General features: G+C 40.3%; 1 pseudogene; it reads right to left on the reverse strand.

The window, feature by feature from the left end:
• Window positions 1-3,312: 3,312 nt before the first annotated feature.
• LOC148773111 (heat shock transcription factor, Y-linked-like) lies at window positions 3,313-5,932 on the reverse strand (annotated as a pseudogene).
• Between the last annotated feature and the right edge of the window lie 18,280 nt (window positions 5,933-24,212).

Genomic DNA, 24,212 nt, shown 5'->3' on the forward strand with positions numbered 1-24,212 from the left:
TGATCTACATCCCATGGGATCTTAGAATATTTGCATGAAAAACTATTCTGTGATTTGATGAAAATAAAGTTTCAGTGTACCAATATTGAAGTCATATTGACCTCTTTAGGTCCTTCAGTGACACATTTGCTTGTTATATTTTAAGTATCCAATTTCATCCCCTGACTTTATCCCATCAATTTCTCTAATTTTTTCCCCAATCTTCTGTATTTACCTCACTTAATTTTTGTTTTCAGTTTTACAATTTTAGGCACCAATCATAAACTAAATACATAAAGGAAAGGAAATTGAATTCATTTTTAATGCTTCCCTAAGGTATTGAGCTAATTTCTCAATAAGCTTTGGAGAATGACAGGTACTGATATTTTAAAGCCATATGGCAATTGATAACAAAGGGAATGGACCATATAACCAGGTTTCCTTTGGTAGGACAATTGAAGTACACATTAATGCTGTTAGTACAGGTTAGTACTGTTTTATTTCAGGAGGGAACAAAAACAGTAGCTTTTCAACATGATATATTAAATGTCCTTGTCCATGTCTTTTCCAAGTTATCACATAGGACTAAGTGGATTATTCCTGTTCTTTATGAGAAGGACCTGCCAGTCAAAGCAGAACATGAAAAGAATGTAAAAGGGACTGAGAACGAATAATCAGTACATGGCAATAAAATAGCAAATGGAATCACCTTTAAGGTGATATTTCTCAAAGGATGCAAATTGGACTACATCGTCAGTCAGTTTGTCAGTTCAGTTGCTCACTCCTGTCTGACCCTTTGCGACCCCATGAATCACAGCATACCAGGCCTCCCTGTCCATCACCAAAACCTGAAGTTCACTCAAACTCATCTCCATCAAGTCGGTGATGCCATCCAGCCATCTCATTCTCTGTCTTCCCCTTCTCCTCCTGTCCCACATCCCTCCCAGCATCAGAGTCTTTTCCAGTGAGTCAACTCTTCGCATGAGGTGGCCAAAGTATTGGAGTTTCAGCTTCAGCATCAATCATTCCAATGAACACTCAGAACTAATCTCCCTTAGAATGAACTGGTTGGATCACCTTGCAGTCCACGGGACTCTCAAGAGTCTTCTCCAACACCACAGTTCAAAAGCTTCAAGTCTTTGGCTATCAGCTTTCTTCACAGTCCAACTCTCACATCCATACATGACCACTGGAAAAACCATAGACTTGACTAGCCAGACCTTGGTTGGCAAAGTAATGTGTCTGCTTTTTATATGCTATCTAGGTTCATAATAACTTTCGTTCCAAAGAGTAAGTGTCTTTTAGTTTCATAAAAATACTGAAATCTAAAACAAGAGCATTGAACTTTGGGCTTGAAATCATAACTAAGGACACCAATTTCAATAACACTTACCATTGCTTCAAAATCCTCACCCTTTTAATGTAATTTTCCAGTGTAAGAAAAAGTGTGTTTGTTGACCATTCCTTTATCTACACAGATATTCCACAGATTTCACTGTTCATTAGCTGCAAGAATGAAAGTGGTCAACTTAACTTGATGTGGTCCTATGTGCTTAACCATCCCAAAACAGGGATCTGACTTGATGTTGCCACCAACATCTAAAGGAATGACCCCAAATTTGAGATTGCAAAGATTTCTAGGTAGTGTTCATGATATCTGGATAGTCCAACAAGCAGACACTTTGTTCAGAGTATTTCGTTGTGAAATATATTAGGGATCAATCATTGATATTGATCCCTGCTTACTCCATGACTTTTCTAGATTATTAAAATTAATGATTCTTTTTTTTTATTCATGTCTCCACAACTACTATTGAATTTTAGGGTACTGGGTCCTGAAACTACATGCTTAGAATGGGTTCTTATAGACTGTAAACTTCATGATAGCAACAGTCATTTTATAGTTTGAATTCCCACATTTAACATTCGTGTAAATATAATAAATATTTATCAACTTGGAAAAAGTTATCAGTAAAGAGGAAAGGCCAATATTGATAAAACTGACGGTTATAGGAATATGTTGAGTAATGTATATAGCATTTGATTGGTTATGACATTTCTTTATTGATAACTTAGTAAGTACTTTAAATGTATCAATTGCAGGCTCTAATTTTAACTGATGTTAAAGATACATAAAGAGAGTAGACCCAAAACACATGGAAGACCTGAATGGCAGTTCCTTCCAACCCCAAGAAAGAGTTGAGACAAAATTGTGAGAAGGGGCTTAGCATGACTGAAATTAGGTTGAGAGATTGTAGCTCCAGAAGCAGAGTATAAGAGAAAGAAAATGAAATTATTAAGGAAAAATGATACCATGTCTTCACAGAACTTGTTCATCACACTGATGTGCTGCAATCACCACCAGGAATTTATTATGTCTCTGTGGGAACCGATAAGCAACATCTAAATATGCATTAGGAAATATAGGGTGGAATCTTGGTTTCAGGAAATAAAGGTGTGCCTCAAGGACAGCATCTGCCCTGGTGGCTCAGACATTAAAGCATCTGCCTGCAATGTGGGAGACCCGGGTTTAATCCCTGGGTCGGGAAGATCCCTGAAGAAGGAAATGGCAACCCACTCCATTATCTTTGCCTGGAGAATCCCATGGATGAAGGAGCATGGTAGGCTACAGTCCACAGGGGTCGCAAAGCGTCGGACACGAGTGAGCTACTTCACTTTCGCTTTCACTTAAGGAAAGCAGAACAAAAATGACCCTACACATTATCACTTGTAAAATACATATCTTGTGCTGACTGACCATGGGCCAGTCACTGGTTATGTCATTTTTTCTTTGGTATCACAGTGACAGTACAGTGGTGATCATGATTTTGATGATCATGATTTTATATTTTCAAGTACATAATGAATTTCTATACTGAAGATAACCTGCTGTCCACCCTTTTAAGACTCTACCAGTATCTAATAGAATATAATGCAACTGTGAATGCACTAAGATGCATACTATGCATTTCCATTTCTTTGATTTTATTTGTATCTCTTCCTTCACCCATACACTCCTCATGTAGACACCCGTTCATTTCAGCAGGGATGATTTCAGAAATCACGTTACATCCATTACCTCTATTCCCTTTGTTCTCATTTTCTTGCTTACAAATATTAGATCAGGTGTCATTGACCTAGGATGCATAATGAATGTTTTCTTGTCCTGAAGAGTTTATAAAACAGTGCAGTAAAATAGCCAGACATTAAACTAAGCCTCTTTTTTCTCTTCATTGTTTGAAAAAAGAAAATGAAACTATGAAGATGAACATGTAAGTTTATTGTTCAAATACAAGAATTGTAGGTATTTGTTGACATCTCCCAACAAAAATTTCAATCTTCATTAGGCTCCATAATCTGACATTTATTTGATAGGTCCGTTTTAATTATATGGTTTTCACATAACGATGATTCTTGATGAGTTGACTTGAAAGAGAGGAGGCAGATATATAAGTGATCTTTGGCACCGAGGGCCATGAGTTGCCTCTCTTTTGTAGGTCACGGAAAGGACTGTCATGGGCTGACATATCACTATATCTATCTGGAAACTTATAAGTCTCCACCATCAGTCTAGAATAACTGCTCTGTAATGGAGATAGGATGTGGTTCTGAGAATTCTATCTAGTTGTCGTAGGCAAGTCCTCAACATGGTCATTTACCTGAGTGTAGCTGTTATGTGAGTGCCACTTAAACATGCTCAACTGATTTAAAACAGCAGGTTGATCTCCCAAAATCTGTTCTGTTTGGCTAACTGATATTGATGATGGGGAAGGTAAGTCACACAGAGCTAGAGCTCTTGTATTAGCGACTATCTGACTGGTGTGAGGCTTTTCTATGAAAGGCACACTTAAACTAGTGGAGGCTGAAATTGTACTCTCTCCACTAGTTTCAGGAAGAAAATCAGAGTTATGATCATCTATGTTGACACTTTCTTTAACATGCTTCTTCTTGAAATCTCGAACTAATGAAGATATTGCAGACACATTTTTAATCCCAACTCGTCTTTTCATTCTTACTAAAATTTGAGGATACCCTCTTTTGAAATTTGGATTATAGTAGATCTGTAACTAAAGTCAAAGGATATAATTATTTAGTTTCTTTATAAACCAAGGTAAAACTGCCATAAAAGCTAAACTATAAAATTTATTCCTTCATACAGATGGCTAACAAACACATGAAAAGATGCTCAACATCATTTATAATCAGAGAAATGCAAATAATAACCACAATGAGGTACCATTTTGCGCCAGTCCGAATGGCTTATATCCCAAAGTCTACAAGCAATAAATACTGGAGGGGGTGTGGAGAAAAGGGAACCCTCCTATACTGTTGGTGGGAATGCAAACAGCACAACCACTATGAAGAACAGTGTGGAGCTTCCTTCAAAAACTGGAAATAGAGCTGCCATAGGACCCAGCAATCACACTCCTGGGCATACACACCGAGGAAAACAGAATTGAAAGAGACACATGTGCTCTAATGTTTATTGTAGCACAGTTTATAATAGCCAGGACATGGAGGTAACCTACATGTCCATCTGCAGACGAATGGATAAGAAAGCTGTGGTGCACATGCGCAATGGAGTATTACACAGCCATTAAAAATACATCTGAATCGGTTCCAATGAGGTGGATGAAACTGGAGCCTATTATACAGAGTGAATTAAGGCAGAACGTAAAACACCAATACAGTATACTAACGCATATATATGGAATTTAGAAAGGTGATAACAATAACCCTGTAAATGAGACAGCAAGAGAGACACAGATGTATAGAACAGTCTTTTGGACTCTGAAGGAGAGGGCGAGGGTGGGATGATTTGGGAGAATGGCATTGAACCATGTATATTATTATATGTGCAACGAATCACAATTCCAGGTTCGATGCATGATACAGGATGTGTGGGGCTGGTGTACTGGGATGAACCAGAGGGATGGGATTGGATGGGGAGGGAGGAGGGAGGGAGGTGGAAGTGGGTTCAAGATGGGGAACACATGTACACCTGGGGCAGATTCATGCCAATGTATGGCAAAACCAATAGAATAATGAAAAGTAATTAGCCTCCAATTAAAAAATAAAATTAGGAAAGAATAAATAATTCCTTCTATGATACCAATTAAATTCCATCAAATTAAAGGCCTCCAGAGTATTTTAACAGCTAACATGTTAGAAACAAATGTGCTCCTCGACTAAAAATATGTTGTATATATATAGTAAATACCATAAGTAGCTTCAAGACTCATATCTTGTTTCAAGTTGATTGGAAAGTTTGTTTCAACATCAAATGTTGTATCCTCCAGCTGTCTCAACTTCAAACAATAAAGCTTTTTCAACAAATTGCTATGTCAATTTTGAATTTTATTTTAGCTACATATGGTAACATGCTTTCTAGGTCACATGATTTAATCTTACATATTACTAATAAGTGAAAATTTTGGGATACCTTGCTCAAAAGAGAGATGTTGTTTTCTTCTTCCAGAAAGTCAGATAGTGAAGCAGATCTTTGAAGAGGTTGTCGCTTTTTACTAAACCCATAAAGGTTCAGCTGTCGAACTAAACTTTTCATATTATTGGTTTCAAATATTCTGAAAGGCGCCTTTCTTTCCAAGACTTCTTTCTTGAAGAGTTCTTCATTGATCACTATACAAGTGCCACTCTCATCCCACCAAATAGATTGAAATTGATCACTTTCCACTATATTCCACAATTTTTGTGGAAAAGTGAGTGGAAGAAAATCATTCAGCTCACTTGTTTCAGAGACAGAAAATGTGTTTCATGGCCTTTTCATCAGAACTTCCTCAGACAAAGCCTGAAAAGCATATTCTTCAATAAGAGATCGCAAAACCGAGTCTCCAGCAAGTGTATAATCATACAAAGGTCTGATGGAGGTTTCTGAAGCAGTGGATTCATCGTTAGGAGGCACATCTTGAATTTCTGAAGAAATATGTGCCATCTCAGGAAAATCTTTCTTCAGATACTTTTCTCATTTTTCTGATATTACACAGGGTAAATTCAAATGCTGTTTGGCTGGCCTAAGGGGGGAACTCCCTAGAACATCACCATGGTTCCAAAATGCACTGGTCTCCTAGCAATGGAAGAGTAGCTGTGACATAACAACGTCACTGGTCTCCTAGAAATTGATGGGCAATGTTCAACCAGTGTTTATACTTCAGCATCAACTTAAAATACAGGCTCCTTACACAAATAGTAACAAAAACCATGAGCCTGCAAAATCTCATTCCTAAAGAATGTTTATATGTATAAATCAAATCAGTAAATCCATTTGGTTTCTGAAATAAAAATTATTCTTGGCAGTGGCCAAGAGGAGCTACCCCAAGCCCAAGGCCAGGGGCAGCAGCCGAAAGAAGCTATCCCACATCCAAGTGGCGCTGGCTGTGCTGGCACAGGAGGGCCATGAGGATCAACTCCACATTCAAGATCAGGTGGGGCAGCCGTGAGGAGATACCCCTCGTCCAAGGTAAGGTGCATTGGCTGTGCTTTGCTGGAGCAGCCGTGAAGAGATACCGCACAACCAAGGTAAGAGTAACCCAAATATGATGGTAGGAATTGCGAGAGGGCATCAGAAGGCAGACACACAGAAATCTTGATCATAGAAAGTTAGTCGATTTGATCACATGGACCACAGCTTTCTCTAACTGATCTCTAACTGAATGAATCTAAGCCATGCTGTGTAGGGCCACCCACGATGGACAGGTCATGGGGGAGAGGTATAACAGAATGTGGCCCACTGGAGAAGGGAATGGCAAGTCACTTCAGTATACTTGCATCGAGAACCCCAAGAACAGTATGAAAAGGCATAATAATAGGATCCTGAATGAGATCTCCCCAGGTCGGTAGGTTTCCAGTATGCTACTGGAGATCAGTGGCGAAATAACTTCAGAAAAATTGAAGGGATGGAGCAAAAGCAAAAGCAATGCCCAGTTGTGAATGTGACTGGTGATATAAGCAAGGTCTGATGATGCAAAGAACAATATTGCATAGGAACCTGGAACGATAGGTCCATGAATCAAGACAAATTGGAAGTGGTCAAACAAGAGATGGCAAGATTGAACGTAGACATTCTAGGAATCAGTGAACTAAAATGGACTGGAATAGGTAAATTTAACTCAGATGACCGTTATATATACTACTGTGGGCAGGATTCCCTTAGAAGAAATGGAGTAGTCATCATAGTCAACAGAAGATTCCAAAATGCTGTACTTGGATGCAATCTCCAAACGAACAGAATGATCTCTGTTCATTTCCAATGCAAACCATTCAATATTACAGTAATTCAAGCCTATACCCCAACCAGTAACACTTAAAAAGCCGAAGTTGAACGGTTCCGTGAAGACTTACAAGAACTTTTAGAACTAACGCTTAAAAAAGATGTCCTTTTCTTTTTAGGGGACTGGAATGCAAAAATAGGAATTAAGAAACACCGGGCGTAACTGGGAAATCTGGCCCGGGAGCAGAGAATGAAACAGGACAAAGGCTAATAGAGTTTTGCCATTAGAACACAATGGTCATAACAAGCAAGTTCTTTCAGCAACAGAAGAGAAGACTCGACACATGGATATCACCAGATGGTCAACACCAAAATCAGATTGACTGTATTCTTTTCAGCCAAAGTGGAGAAATACTATAAAGTTAGCAAATACAAGACCAGAGCTGACTGTGGCTCAGATCACAAACTCTTTATTGTCAAATTCAGACTTAAATTGAAGAAAGTAGGGGAAACCACTAAAGTATTCAGATATGACTTAAATCAAATCCCTTATGATTATACTGTGGAAAGGAGAAATAGATTTAAAGGACTAGATCTGATAGATAGAGTGGCTGATGAACTATGGACGGAGGTTCATGTCATCGTACAGGAAACAGGGGCCAAGACCATCCCCATTGAAAAGAAATACTAAAAAGCAAAATGGCTGTCTGGGGAGGGCTTACAAATAGCTGTGAAAGAAAAGAAGCGAAAAGCAAAGGAGAAATAAAAAGGTATAAGCATCTGAATACAGAGTTCCAAAGAAAAAAAAGGAGAAATAAGAAAGCCTTCCTCAGCAATCAATGCAAAGAAATCGATGAAAACAACAGAATGGGAAAGACAAGAGATCTCTTCAAGAATATTAGAGATACCCAGGGAACATTTCATGCAAAGATGGGCTCGATAAAGGACAGAAATTGTAGGGACCTAAGAGAAGCAGCAGATATTAAGAAGAGGTGGCAAGAATACACAGAAGAACTGTACAAAACAGATCTTCACAACCAAGATAATCATGATGGTGTGATCAATGACTTCAAGCCAGACATATTGGAATGTGAAGTCAAGTGAATATGAAGTCAAGTGGGCCTTAGAAAACATCAATATGAACAAAGCTAGTGGAGGTGACAGAATTCCAGATGAGCTATTTCAAACCCTGAAAGATGATGTTGTGAAAGTGCTGCACTCACTATGCCAGCAAATTTGGAAAACTCAACAGTGGCCACAGGAATGGAAAAGGTCAGTCTCCATTCCAATCCCAAGAAAGGCAATGCCAAAGAATGCTTAAATGACCGCACAACTACACTCATCTCATAGGCTAGTAAAGTCACACTCAAAATTCTCCAAGCCAAGCTTCAGCAATATGTGAACCGTGAACTTCCAAATGTTCAAGCTGGTTTTAGAAAAGGCAGAGAAACCAGAGGTCAAATTGCCAACATCCTCTGGATCATGGATAAAGCAAGAGAGTTGCAGAGAAACATCTATTTCTGCTGTATTGATTATGCCAAAGCCTTTGACTGTTTGAATCACAATAAAATCTGGAAAATTCGGAAAGAGATGGAAATACCAGAAATACCAAATGCCCTGCCTCTTGAGAAACCTGTATTCAAGTCAGGAAAAAATAGTTAAAACGGGGCATGGAACAACAGGCAGCTTCCAAATAGGAAAAGGAGTACTTCAAGGTTGAGTATTGTCACCCTGCTTATTTAACGTCTATGCAGAGTACATCATGAGGAATGCTGGGCTGGAAGAAGCACAGGTTGGAATCAAGATTACCACGAGAAATATCAATAACCTCAGATATGCAGATGACATCACTCCTACTGCAGAAAGTGAAGAGTAACTAAAAAGCCTCTTGATGAAAGTGAAAGAGGACAGTGAATAAGTTGGCTTGAAGCCAACATTCAGAAAACTAAGATCATGGCATCTGGTCCCATCACTTCATGGGAAATAGATGGGGAAACAGTGTCAGACTTTATCACTGCGGATGCTGATTGTAGCTTTGAAATTAAAAGATGCTTACTTCTTGGGAGAAAAGTTATGACCAACCCAGATAGCATATTAAAGAACAGAGACATTACTTTGCCAACAAAAGTCCGTCTAGTCAAGGGTATGGCTTTTCAGTGACCATATATGGATGTGAGAGTTGGACTGTGAAGAAAACTGATCCCCGAAGAACTGATGCTTTTGAACTGTGGTGCTGGAGAAGTCTCTTGTGAGTCCCTTGGACTGCAAGGAGATCCAACCAGTCCATTCTAAAGGAGATCAGTCCTGGATGTCCATTGGAAGGACTGATGCTCAGTCTTAAGCTTCAGTTCTTTGGCCAACTCATGAGATGAGTTGACTCACTGGACAAGACTCTGATGCTGGGAGGAATTGAGGGCAGGAGGAGAAGGGGACGACAGAGTATGAGATGGCTGGATGGCATCACAGACTCGATGGAGGCGGGTCTGAGTGAACTCCGGGAATTACTGATGGACAGGGAGGACTGGCATGCTGTGATACATGGGGTCGCAAAGAGTCGGACTCCACTGAGCGACTGAACTGAAATGAACTGAACTGAACTGAACCCAACTAAACTTTGATTACTCACTTCTCTGCAATAGTTTATTGTAGAACCAAGTAAGGTGTCCTAGCAGCTGGTGCTTCAAAGACCCACACTCCCCGAATATTTTCAGGGGAACGATTTTAATGACACAGTGAGGTTGGGCATGGGGTGTATGATATACTTTGGGGACATTCTACTAGTGGCCTGTTACTGAGGATACTGGGAGTCAACATCATTGCCCATCTGGTTCCAACTACTCTGTGGTCTAGGTGCTTACATTTCAGCCTGGTTGGGGCTTTCAGTTCAGTTCAGTTCAGTTCAGTCGCTCAGTCGTGTCCGACTCTCCACGACCCCATGAATCACAGCACTCCAGGTCTCCCTGTCCATCACCAACTCCCAGAGTTCACTCAAACTCATGTCCACAGAGTTGGCGATGCCATCCAGCCATCTCATTCTTGGTCGTCCCCTTCTCCTCCAGCCCCCAACATTTCCCAGCATCAGAGACTTTTCCAGTGAGTCAACTTGTCGCATGAGGTGGCAAAGTATTGCAGTTTCAGCTTTAGCATCAGTCCTTCTAATGAACAACCAGGGTTGATCTCCTTTAGAATGGACTGGTTGGATCTCCTTGCAGTACAAGGGACTCTCAAGAGTCTTCTCCAACACGAAAGTTCAAAAGCATCAATTCTTTGGCGATCAGCTTTCTTCACAGTCCAACTCTCACATCTGTACATTACCACGGGAAAAACCGTAGCCTTGACTAAACAGATCTTGGTTAGCAAAGTAATGTCTCTGCTTTTTAATGTACTATCAAGTTTGTTCATAACTTTCCTTCCAAAGAGTAAGCGTCTTTTAATTTCATGGCTGCAATCAGCATCTGCAGGGATTTTTAGTATCTGTAAAACTGTTCACAGGATATTGCTCAGAATGTTATTTACGGCCCTTGAGGATGAACTAAAGATCCTTGACTTTGCTTAATGGCTAAAACATTATTATTCTATATCGCTTGATTATTTTCCTTTGTTTCTGTCTTTTCTGTTTTCTCTGATAAATATTACTCTTGGAACACGAGGAAGTCTAGAATCTCCTATTTCTCTCTCTCGGTTTTCATACTTTTCAATCTTAAGAAGGGACTGATTAGAACATGAAAGGAAATAAAGTGTTGGATTTAGAGCGTGATCATATGTGACTGAGAATCCCAGTTCCAGGTTCGATTTTTAATCAGGATCCCCAGTTCTTGGAGTGTTTGAATCAACAACAATTTTGGCTCTTTCATGATGAGATGGCGCATGGAGTTGGAAATAATTCTGACATCTAAACTTGGTATAAATATTTTCTGTTAAGCAAACATATCTGTCTATTTTATATAGATATTTGTATATCTATGATGTATAAATATATGTATATATATATATATATTTCCATAAGTGTTTATTTTTGTCATTAAACCTGGACAAACATTTGAAAATTGGTAGATATTTATTAAAACGAAAGAGGGGAGTGATATAAAGGAGTCCTCATATTTTAGATGCAGCCAAAGAAACATATTTGGAAGTATTTCCACTTACGTATATTCAATAACCGAGTAGACTTTTGAATCATTCTGCTTTTGGGTTTGAATTTTTTTCCATTGCTGCTTTGCCTAACGAAATTAAAAGCCATTGTACATTTTTCTAATACACACATCCATACACACAAACATGCACGTATGTGTATATATGTGTATATGTCAAAATATAATTTTAAACAACTTTATTTGGGTGGTCAAAATCTTTGCTTGCTTCCAGTCTTAAGTGAACTGTTTGAGAACCCCAACACTACTTAATAACTTTCTGGCTGAATAATATAGATCCTATTACTGAAAGTCTATCCCTTAATCGAGCTTATCTTCCACTATTCTTTGTGTAAGAGATGGGGTTCATACATATGAGGACACCTTGAGCACATAAAACTACAACTCTCATTTATTTAGAGATACAGACTGGTTCCAAATAGGAATAGGAGTACGTCTAGGTTATATATTGCCACCTTGCTTATTTAACTTATATGCAGACTACATCATGAGGAACGCTGGGCTGGAAGAAGCACAAGCTGGATTCAAGATTGCCAGGAGAAATATCAATAACCTCAGGTATGCAGATTACACGACCTTTATGGCTGAAAGTGAAGAGGAACTAAAAAGCCTCTTGATAAAAGCAAAAGAGGAGAGTGAAAAGGTTGGTTTGAAGCTCAACATTCAGGAAACAAAGACCATGGCATCTGGTCCCATCACTTCATGGGAAATAAAAGGTGTTATAGAGGAAACAGTGTCAGATCCAAAATCATCGTGGATTCTGATTGTAGCCATGAAATTAAAAGACGCTTACTCCTTGGGAGGAAAGTTACGACCAACCTAGATAGCACATTAAAGAGCAGAGACATTACTTTACCAAACAAAGTCCGTCTAGTCAAGGCTATAGTTTTTCCAATGGTCATGTATGGATGTGAGTTTTGTACTGTGAAGAAAGAATTGATGCTTTTGAACTGTGGTGCTGTACAAGACTCTTGAGAGTCCCTTGGACTGCAAGGAGATCCAACCAGTTCATTCTAAAGGAGACTGATCCTGGGTTTTCTTTGGAAGGACTAATGCTAAAGCTTAAACTCCAATTCTTTGGCCACCTCATGCGAAGAGTTGACTCATTGGAAAAGACTCTGATGCTGGGAAGGATTGGGGGTGGGAGGAAAAGGGGACGACAGGGAATGAGATGGCTGGATGGCATCACCGATTCGATGGACATGTGTTTGAGTAAACTCCGCAACTTGGTGATAGACAGGGAGGCCTGACATGCTGTGATTCATGGGGTCGCAAAGAGTCGGTGATGACTGAGCATCCGAACTCAAAGGAACTGCAGACATTCAAATTATATGACGTGCACATTAAAATCACTTCTCCATAATTCAGTGTGTACATTTTTCTTTCATCCCTTTAAACTGCTGGTAACAAATATTTCAATAGAAACCACTGATTATCAAAATTTCTCTCCCTTCGTGCCACAGGGGTTCAGCTTCATGCCGCCCTCCATATTCTATCCTTATTTCTTGTCCTCCTTTGTATTTTTGTAGTTTCCACATCAGAGAAAACCTAACTAGATAACATGAACAGGCTCAATATATTATGTTAATAGAGAAATGTAATATAGGCTGTGCATTTTGTCAACATTTTACAGAGTTGTCACAGAAGCATGACAGAAATGCTCCAAAAGGAAACTTAAAACCAGCAGTATTATGTATAATGAGTAGCGACCATCTTAGAACACTCTTAGAAAATAATTTCTTATCCAAAACACTGAGGGGAAAACAATGGTAAAAGAATAAAATAATTCTCAATGTTAATAGGAAAACATGGTAAACAGTACACTTGAATTCTCATTATTACACAAAATAAGATCATGGTATCTGGTCCCACTACTTCATGGGAAATAAAGGTGGGAAAAGCAGAATCAGTGACAGATTTCCTCTTTTGTGGCGCTATATTCACTGTGATGGTCATGGCAGCAATAAAATTAGAAGACAGTTGCTTCCTGGAAGCAAAGTTTTCACAAATTTAGTAAGTGTGTTAAAAAGTGAAGAGTTGACTTGACCAAAGGAATCACATTGAGTAACACTAATGGTCTTTCCAGTAGACATGTATGGATGTGAGAACACCAAAGTGCTCTGCTGGGGATGACTTGTGAGTGTCCATTGGATTGCAAGGAAATCAAGCTAGTCAAACATAAAGGAAATCAACTCTGAAGATGCATTAGAATCACTGACACGGAAGCTGAGTCTCCAAAGCTTTGACCACCTGAGCAAAGAACTGACTCACGAGAAAAGACCCTGATTCGTAGGAAATAATGAAATCAGGAGGACAAATGGGTTAGAGAGGAGGAGAAGGCGGTATCATTTCAGCCATTCATGGACATGATCTCAGGCAGACCCTGGGAGATGGTGAGGGGCAGAGAGGCCTTGTGTGCTGCAGTCCAAGGGGTCACAAAGAGTCTGACATGGCTTTGTGACTGAACAACAACAAGATTTCAGTTAATAAAATGGATCTTCCAGGGTTGCGATGGGGGTCTCATTGTTTTAGAGGAATAGGAGCCTGAGTCCACTTTCTCCCACACAAATCCATCAAAGGATAGATTGCACGTGGAACACCTTCCAGAGACCAATTTGTGACTGATGTTGATGGGCCCTAGAAACTGATAAAGGAAAACCAGTCTCTTAAAAAGTAGGTAAGAAAAAATAAGTGATGAAAGGGAGGAAATGTATTTAGGGATGAAGACTCTCCTTGGAGAAGGAGTCTTAAAGGAGGAGAAATTTGCACAAAATAAGAAACCCTCTCTCATAGGTGTCAGTCGGGGAAGAAATAGAACTGGAGAGAGGAAGAACAAAAACACAGCTTATGCCAATAAATCCGATTACTAGCCAAGGAATGATTCAGATACTCCCGTCCACTGTCATACATGGGGCATTGAAGGCAGGTCTGGGATGTATCAAACACGTTATGGTTAAAAGCAGGCTTTAGTGCCCTGAGGACAATGTGACGAAGCTAAGATAACACACAAACCTAAACCATGGGGACACTGGAGACAGAAATTTAAGAAAGGACCTTTCCTGTGAGAAGGCTCTAAGGCCACATTGAACCATGACATACTCACAGAACAGAAGATTGTGCACTAGAAAATACCAAAGGAGACCAAGCCAGTGTCCATTTAAGACCCTTTCCTCCACAGATTGAGAGAGGAACGTGTACGATTGCCAGAGGCAGAAGGAAAGCGGCTACTAGTATCTTGACTCCAGAGATACCCACTACCAAACTCTAAGCTGGCTGACAGTTGCTAATGATGAATTCCTCAGTTCATGGACAGTTCACATAGGCCAGGAACATGACAGCTTGGGTCAGTTAGCCTGAGGAGACACATGGCATACTTGAGACTCTGCCCACTGGCACAGGCAGCAAACTGAGTGACTGAGACCAGAGAGCTGCATAAGATGCATGGCCGACCTGTGACTGTGCCTTGCCTCCAACCAGTCACCCGAGATTTTGGACTTGGGAAGAGCACAAAGCACATAGCCAGTCGTTGTCATGGCCCTTGCCAAGCACCTGACTGCCTGATTGGCTGGGAAGTGCATGTAACACAGGGCCCACTTGGAACTGTGCCCTCATGTATCAACCAGGAATCTGAGCAGTGTGGACCCAGAAAGGACATGTCACTTTTGTCATTCAAAAGCCCAATGTGATCAATCCACCTCAAGCACTCTCAATATCCCAATGGTATTTGATTTCTGTGTCCCACCTCTCACCCCACAAAGCACTGAACAAGTGAGCTCGAATATGAGGCTACTGCACCCTCATTTCATGGTGAAAATGAGATATGGAGAGGTTTGCAAATAAAAGAAGGAAATATGAACAAAGAAAGAAAAACCAAACAAGAAGTGACAGGTTCAATGGAATAAGTCAGCAATATATGCCCAGACTGTTCAACTGAGGAACAACCGTCACCTTTGACAATACAAGCTTCAAAAAGAGACTGTCTGACACTCTATTGAAACCAAAAATCACACAACTGCTTTGAGACTCTGCGATCTATTTCCATATGACTTCTTTAACTTTAAACTATTTTAGTCCTTTATTATACCCTAAACTTTTATCTCTATTAAATATTATTATCTTTCAAACAAAACACATATAAATCTATTTTTAAACACATTTTTTATATATGAGAGAATAAATTTAAACTCCATTTTCTTTTTTTACACTATTTTTCTTGTTTATTAACGTTTATTTTCCCAAAATTGATATTAATGTTGTGACTTTAGTAAGAAAATATTTATGATCTGGTTTCATTTATGGATTCGTTTCCTTAATTGATTGCTGTTTTCCATTTTAACACTCCCCTATCTCCTCCTAGGCACCTCTTTCACACTCCTCCCTTTTCTCTGCTGTCTGAAATTCTGTGCATCCTGTTGATACTTTCTGGATGAGGAGAGTTGTGCCACCATTAACCTGGGGTTTATCTTCTGTATTCTGTGCATGTAGACTTTTGATGTTACTGCAACCTGGAAAAATAAACCCAGAGTCCAGGATATCGATCCCAGAACTTTAGAGCAATATCGAACTCCTTACCTCAAGGAACGTTAAAGGAGAAGCACACACCCCAGAATTTCCATGTCTACATGGAAAGCAATCTCCACACTTGAGTCAGTAAGGTCAGTACAAGAGAAACCACACCTATTCTCCAGCAAACAGAAACAAAACGGTGAATATTATAAAAGGGGGTGCACTAAGCCATACCAAACCCACAAACACCCAAAAGCACTGTCCATGGACAATTTATTGAATTTCAGAGAGAAGAGACACAGATCCGCATGCCAGTGCACAGACACAAATGATCCGAAGCATTAAACCTGGAGAAGTCACTGGTCCAATCCCACCCACAAAGGACAGGATCCACAACATATTGGAGCTATAACCCTCCGGCCTGCAGAAAGGGGACCCAAATCAGAGTAATCATCATAGATGACCACTGCAAAAAACATAGCTTGACTAAACAGAGCTTTTTTGGCAAAATCATGTCTCTGCTTTTTAATATGCTGTCTAGGATGGTCATAACTTTCCTTCCAAGGAGTAAGCATTTTAGTTTCATGGCTACAATCAACATCTACATTGATTTTGGAGCCCCCCCCTCCCAAAAAAAATAATATTGGCAGCCACTCTTTCCACTTTTTCCCCATTTGTTTGCCAGAAGTGATGGGACTGGAGGCCATAATCTGAGTTTTTAAAAGTTGATCTTTAAGCCAATGTGTTCACTCTCATTACATTACTCAAGAAACTCTAATTTTTCTTTACTTTCTGCCATATGAGTGGTGTCACCTGTATATCTGAGGTTATTGATATTTGAGGTTATTGATATTTCTCCCAGCAATCTTGATTCCAGCTGTGCTTCTTTCAGCCCAGCGCTTCTCATGATGTACTCTGCAAATAAGTTAAATAAGCAGGGTGACAGTACAGCCTTGATATGCTCATTTTCCTATTTGGAACCAGGATGTTGTTCAATATCCAGTACTAACTATTCATTCCTGACTTGCATACAAGTTTCTCAAGAGGCAAGTCTGGTGGTCAGATGTTTCGATCTCTTTCAGAATTGTCCATAGTTCTTTGAGATCCACACAGCCAAAGGTTTTTGCATGGTGATTAAAGCAGAAATAGATGTTTTTTCTGGAACTCTCTTCCTTTTTCGATGATCCAGCAGATGTTGGCTGTTTGATCTCTGGTTCCTCTACCTTTTCTAAAACCACTTTGAACTTTTGGAAGTTCACGGTTCACCCATTTTTGAATCCTGGCGTGGAAAATATTGAGCATTATTTACTAGCAAGTGTGTGAGATGACTGCAATTGTGCAGTAGGTTTGAGCATCTTTGGCATTGACTTTCTTTGGGATTGTAATGAAATCTGACCTTTTCCAGTCCTGTGGTCTCTGCTGAGTTTTCCACGTTTGCTGACATATTGAGTGCAACACTTTCACAGCATCATCTTTTAGGATTTGAAATACCTCAACTGAAATTCTGTCACTTCCACGGGCTTTGTTCACAGTGATGTTTCCTAAGGCCCACTTGTCTTCCCATTCCAGAATGTCTGGCCCTAGGGAATGGTAAGTGATCACAGTATCGTGATTATATAGGTGGTAAAAAACCTTTTTTGTATACTTCTTCTGAGTATTTGTTGCACCTCTTCTTAATATCTTCTGCTTCATTAGGTCCATACCATTTCTGTTCTTTATTGAGCCATTCTTTGCATGAAATATTCCCTGGTATCTCAAATTTTCTTGAGGGGATCTAGTCTTTCCCATTCTATTGTTCCCATCTATTTCTTTGCGTTGGTCACTCAGGAAGGCTTTCTTAACTCTCCTTGTTATTCTTTGCAACTGTGCATTCAAATGGATAAATCTTTCTTTTTCTCCTTTGCTTTTAGCTTCACTTTTTTTCACAGATCTTTGTAAGGTCTTCTCAGACAGCCATTTTTCTTTTTTGCTTTTCATTTTCTTGAGGATCGTCTTGGTTCCTGTCTCCTGTACAATGTCACAAACCTCCGTCCATAGTTCATATGTTGTATACAACATGCTAAATGCCAGGCTTTAAGAAGCACAAGCATGAATAAAGATTGCTTCGAGAAATATCAAGAGCCTCAAATACTTGATGAAATCACTCTTATGGCAGAAGATGATGTAGCTATAAAGAACCTCTTGATGACAATGAAAGAGGAGAGTGAAAATTTTGAGTTAAAACTCAACATTCAGAAAACTAATATCATGACATATGGTCCCATCCATGCTTAAAATATGGATGGAGAAACAATGGAAATACTGATAGACTTTATTTCGGGGGGCTCCAAAATAATTGCAGATTGTGACTGCAGCCGTAAAATTAAAAGGCACTTGGTACTTGTATTAATAGCTATGAACTACCTAGACAGCATATTGAAAAACAGAGAGATTGCTTTGCCAGCGAAGGTCCACCTGGTCAAAGCGATGGTTTCTCCTGCAGTAATTTATGGATGTGAGATTTAGACTGTAAAGACAGCTAGGCATGGAAGAATTGATGCCTTTAAAATGTGGCATTGGTGAAGAACCTTGAGAGTCTCTTGGACGTCAAGGAGACTAAAGGAAATCAGCCCTGAATATACATTGGAAGCACAGATGCTGACAAACATATTCGAATATTCCCGACCCCTGATGCAAAGAACTGACTCATTGGAAAAAACCCTGATGCTGGGAAATATTGAAGGCAATAAGAGAAGAGGACGACAGAGGATGAGATGGTTAGATGGCATCACCGACACAACAGACATAAGTTTGAGTAATCTCTGGGAGTTGGTGATTGACAGGGAAATATGACAAGCTGCAGTTCATGGGATAGCAAGAGTAATCTCTGGGAGTTGATGATGGACAGGGAAGCATGACAAGATGCAGTTCATGGGGTAGCAAAAGTTGAACACTACTGAGAGACTGGACTGAATTGAACTCAAATGGAGAATTACCTACATTTTGCGTGCAAATATGGCGATGCTTGTTTTACTCCATGATATATTGCATTTTTTTTCTTCATTTCTTTGGGGCTCCAAATCACTGCAGATGCTGATTGCAGCCATGAAATTAAAAGACGTTTGCTCCTTGGAAGGAAAGTTATGACCAACCTTGATAGAATATTAAAAAGCAGAGACATTACTTTGCCAACCAAGGTCCGTCTATTCAAGACTATGGTTTTTCCCGTGGTCATGTATGGATGTGAGAGTTGGAATGTGAAAAAGGCTGATCGCCGAAGAATCGATGCTTTTGAACTGTGGTGTTGGAGAAGACTCTTGAGAGTCCCTTATACTGCAAGGAGATCCAACCAGTCCATTCTAAAGGAGATCAATCCTGGATGTTCATTGGAGGGACTGATGATAAAGCTGAAACTCCAATACTTTGGCCACCTCATGCGACGGGTTGACTCACTGGAAAAGACTCTGATGCTGGGAAAGGTTGGGGACGGGAGGAGAAGGGGACGACCGAGAATGAGATGGCTGGATGGCATCACCGACTCTGTGGACATGGGTTTGAGTGTACTACAGGAGTTGGTGATGGACAGGGAGGCCTGGCGTGCTGTGATTCATGGGGTCGCGGAGAGTCGGACACGACTGAGCGACTGAACTGAACTGAACTGAAGAAAATCTGGAATCAGTTTTTTTTTTTTTTTAATGTGAAATGTGGACTTGTCTACACCTCATACATAAATCCTTGTGGTGGTTGTCTAACATCAAATGGAAATTTCTGGATATTTCACATGTGGAAATCTTATCACTGCTTTTAAAGTCATGGAAAACCAGTGTGAAATTGGAGCTATCTCTATTGCACAAGTGAAAATATGGTCACCACTGTTTCTTCATGAAGTAAAGAGTTTGTTGTATTTCTGAAAACATATACCAAAACAAAGAATTGATTCCATGAAGTGGGAAATGACTTGTATTTACTGTATCAAAACCTGGGGGGAAGTCTCCGTCATGGAATTTGGACGTCTCTACACTTCATATTTGAGCTCAGAATCTATATTTTCCTATAAGAAATATGGAAATCTCTATATTTCACATAAGGCACTGTTTCTTCAGCTGCAGAAACACCCATGTTCCCTATTTGCCTTTGTTTCCGTGTGCCTTGCACATTTGTGTGTGTAGCCACGTAGGCTTGTTTCCAATGTTTGTGTGTTTTTCTCTGTGGATGTACATCCAATCACAAATGACAGAGAGGTGAAAGTTACAGACCACGAGATATGGAACAAGCAGAAGGAGGCACCAGGCATCCACAGACTGGGAGAGACTGCTCCATGCATCTCTGAGACATGGAATAAGGAAAGGATGACCAGTGACAACTCAGGACTGTGAATTCGCAAATCTGGGTTTACATCAAGAGACATGAAGAAGCTCACACTTTCTGCTGTGGTGATGTGTGTTTGTACCAGCAAGAGGATGTGGAACGATCAAAGATCCATCCAGTATAACTCCAGTGGTGTGGGGCTTTTAAAACATAGCCTGTGGACCCCTCAGTCTGTGGGAAGTAAGTTGGCCTGTGGAAAAGGTGGACATGGTTATAACTGGAAATAAGAGTGTGAAGAGGTGAAGGTGCTTCAGGAAAGAGTAGAAACTGAAAGGAGGAGGAATAGAAAGAAAACCTGTTGCACTGGAGAATTTTTCCAAATTAGGGGAAGGCCCTGGGATAGTGCTGCCTCGGACCAGCCAATCAGGTAACACACTCTCTCTTTACGAGTGACCAACAATAACGTCATGTGAGACAAATGACATGAAAAGGTAGGATCCCTCATGGTGAAACCACACACATCCTAGAAAATACAGGGTGACCTTGGCTCTGTCCAGGCACTTCAAGCCTATCTGACAGCTCAGAATTGTGAAAAAAGTTCAGATGTGGGATGGAGGCATTTCCACCTTTGGCAGTGTGTGCCTGTAAGGGAGTGAAGATGGGAAAGTAGAAGGGTGTGAACCCAACTTTTCCTGTGCGAACTCCAAAATTACAGCTTGTTTCTGAAGGACCATTGACACAAGAATGTTGGGTCCCACCAAAAAGAGCAACAACAACAACAGATGTCCAAGGGCAAAGGGAAAGCCCCAAGAAAACAGTAGCAGTGGTGAATTTGCATTTAGAATCAATAAATACCAGCGATGCCTCAAGTGCTCAGTAAAACATTTTGGGCACCTATACCCAGAGATCACACAGAGACAGAGTCAGAACTGCATTTAAGTGATTGAGTGTATCCTGCAGAGGCATGGGTCAACAATGGCCTGACAGGGAAGAGAGGCTCCAGCTGCTACAGACCTGGATCATGCAGTTTGTAACATAAGCTCTCTCACCGAAGGTCACCTTACAACCTATCATAAAGCCGCCTAGCACACAATCCACAAGTTGCAGGAAATGATTCCAAAGAAAGTTTCACACATTTAAGGAAGCTCTAGGACTCCTACAGTTTCCTTAACCCTGGGATCTGGCAAAGGAACTGAGAACCCTAGGAAATTTGACTCTGGAGGCCAGTGGGATTTGATTATACAACTTCCACAGGAGTGAAACAGACTGTTGGAGGGCACACTCAAAACCTTGTGTGCATGAGGAGTCAAGAATAAGGAGCAGTGTCCCCAAAAGAGACTAAGCCAGACTTGCTTGTGAGTGTCAATGAGTCTCCGGCAGAAAGTGGGATGCAGAGGTGTCTCAGGCCCTGAATACAAGAGTGCTTGATCAAATGCTTTTGAAGGAGGTCCCAATGACTTTCGTTTCCCATATGATAGTTTGGGCTCAGTTCAGACAACGAAGCCTGAACACAGCCACACCCATCAAGAGTATATTGGATTAAAGATTCACTGAATATGGCCCCATATATCAGAGCCGGACCGAGGCTCACTCACAGTCAGTTTCTCCCATCAGGAAGTTTACATAAGCATCTTATCTTTATCCATCACAGGGCAGAGAGAATGAAAAGCACAATCACAGAAAACTAAGCAAACTCTTCAAATGGATCACAGCCTTCTCTACCTCAATGAAGCTATGAGACCTGCTGTGTAGGGCCACGCATGATAGATTGGACGTAGTGGAGAATTCTGGCAAAATGTGGTCAACTGGAGAAGGGAATTGAAAACCACTTAAATATCCTTGCTTTGAAAATCCCATGAACGATATGAAAAGCCAAAAAGATAGGATATTGAAAGATGAACTCTCCAGGATGGTAAGTGTCCTGTATACTTCTGGAACTCAGTGAGGAAGTAACTCCAGAGAAAATGAAGAGATGGAGCCAAAGGAGAAACAACACCGAGGTGTGGATGTGAGTGGTGTAAAAGTAAAGTTTTATGCTGTAAAGAATGATATTTCATAGGAACCTAGAATGTGAGGACCATGATGAAGGTAAAATTTACGTGGTCAAACAGGAGATGACAAGTGTGACGATCAAAGATTCAGCAATCAATGAATTAAAACTGAATGGAATGGACAAATTTAATTCAGATGACCATTTTATCTTCTAAAGTGGGTAAGAATCCCTAGAGAAGAAATAGAAGAAGCTGCCCTCATCAATAAAAACAGTGTGAATTTCAGTACTTGATTGCAATATAAAAATGAAACATCTCTGTTTGTTTTCAAGGCTAACCATCCAGTTGCACTGTAATCCAAGTCTGCGTCATGACCAGTAATGCTAAAGTGGAAATTGAGCTGCAGGCCAGGGTGAAGCTGAGGTTGAGTGGGTCTGGGATTACCAGTAGGTAATTCCAGGATGTACACACAAAGAACAAGATGCTATTTTCATCATATGGGACTGAAATGTAAAAGTAGGAAATTGAGAACTCCCTAAAGGAACAGACATGTTTGGTCTTCGGGTACAAAATAAACCAGGGCAAAATCTCTCACAGTTTTGCCAAGACAAGTTACTGTCATGGGATACACCCTCTTCCAACAACACGAGATGTGACTCCAGACATGCACATCATCAGATGATCAATACCAAAATCAAACTGATAATATATTATGGAGCTGAGGCTAGAGAGTCTCTTTCAGTTCAGATCAGTTCAGTTCAGTCGCTGAGTCATGTCCAAGTCTTTGTGACCCCATGAACCGCAGCACAACAGGCCTCCCTGTCAATCACCAACTCCTAGAGTTACTCAAATTCATGTCCATTGAGTGGGTGAGGCCATCCAACCCTCTCATCCTCTATCGTCCCCTTCTCCTCCTGCCCCCAATCCCTCCCAGCTCAGGGTTTTGTCTATTGAGTCAACTCTTCGCATGAGGTGACGAAAGTATTAGATTTTCAGCTTTAGCATCAGTCATTTCAAAGATCACCTAACACTGATCTCCTTTAGAATCAGTCCTTTAGGACTGGTTGGATTTCCTTGCAGTCCAAGGGACTCTCAAGAGTCTCTCCAAAACCAGAGTTCAAAAGCATCATTTTTTTGGCACTCAACATTCTTCACCATCTAACTCTCACATCCATACATGACCACTGGAAAAACAATAGACTTGACTAGTTGGACCTTTGTTGGCAAAGTGATGTCTTTCCTTTTTAATATAATATCTAGGTTAGTCATCACTTTCCTTCTGAGGAGTAAACGACTTTTACTTACATGTCCACAATCACCATCTTCAGAGACTTTGGAGCCCCCCCCCCAAAAAAAAAAGCCTGACACTGTTTCCACTGTTTCCCCATCTATTTACATGCAGTGATGGGACCAGATGCAATGATCTTAGTTTTCTGAAAGTTGAGCTCTAAGCTCCTCCTCTTTCACTTTCATCAAGAGACTTTTCAATTCCTCTTCACCCTCTGCCATTTGGGTAGTGTCATCTGCATACCTCAGGTTATTGAAATTATTCCCGGCATTCTTGATTCCAGCTTCTTCCAGCCCAGCGTTTCTTATGGTGTACTCTGCATAGAAGTTAAATAACAGGTGACAATATACAGCCTTGAAATACTCCTTTCCCTATTTGGAATTAGTCTGTTGTTTCATGTCCGGTTTTAACTATTGATTCCTGATCTGCATATAGGTTTCTCAAGAGGTAGGTCAGGTGACCTGGTATCCCCATCTCTTTCAAAATTTTCCACAATTTATTGTGATTCAAACAGACAAAGGCTTTGGCATAGTCAATAAAGCAGAAATAGCTGTGTTTTCTGGAACTCTAGTGCTTTTTGGCTGATTGACAGGATGTTGGCAATGTAATCTCTGGTTCCTCTCCCTTTTCTAAAAGCAGCTTGAACATCTGGAAGTTCACAGTTCATGTATTGCTCAAGTCTCTATACAGTCAGCCAAAACAATACTGGGAGTTGACTGTGGCTCAGATCAGCCACACATATTGAAAAATTGTACTTACACTGAAGAAAGTAGGGAAAACCC

The sequence above is a fragment of the Moschus berezovskii genome, chromosome Y (assembly GCF_049115385.1).
Source record: "Moschus berezovskii isolate FMDL1 chromosome Y, NW_MosBer_1.0, whole genome shotgun sequence".
NCBI classification, from domain to species: Eukaryota; Metazoa; Chordata; class Mammalia; order Artiodactyla; family Moschidae; genus Moschus; species Moschus berezovskii.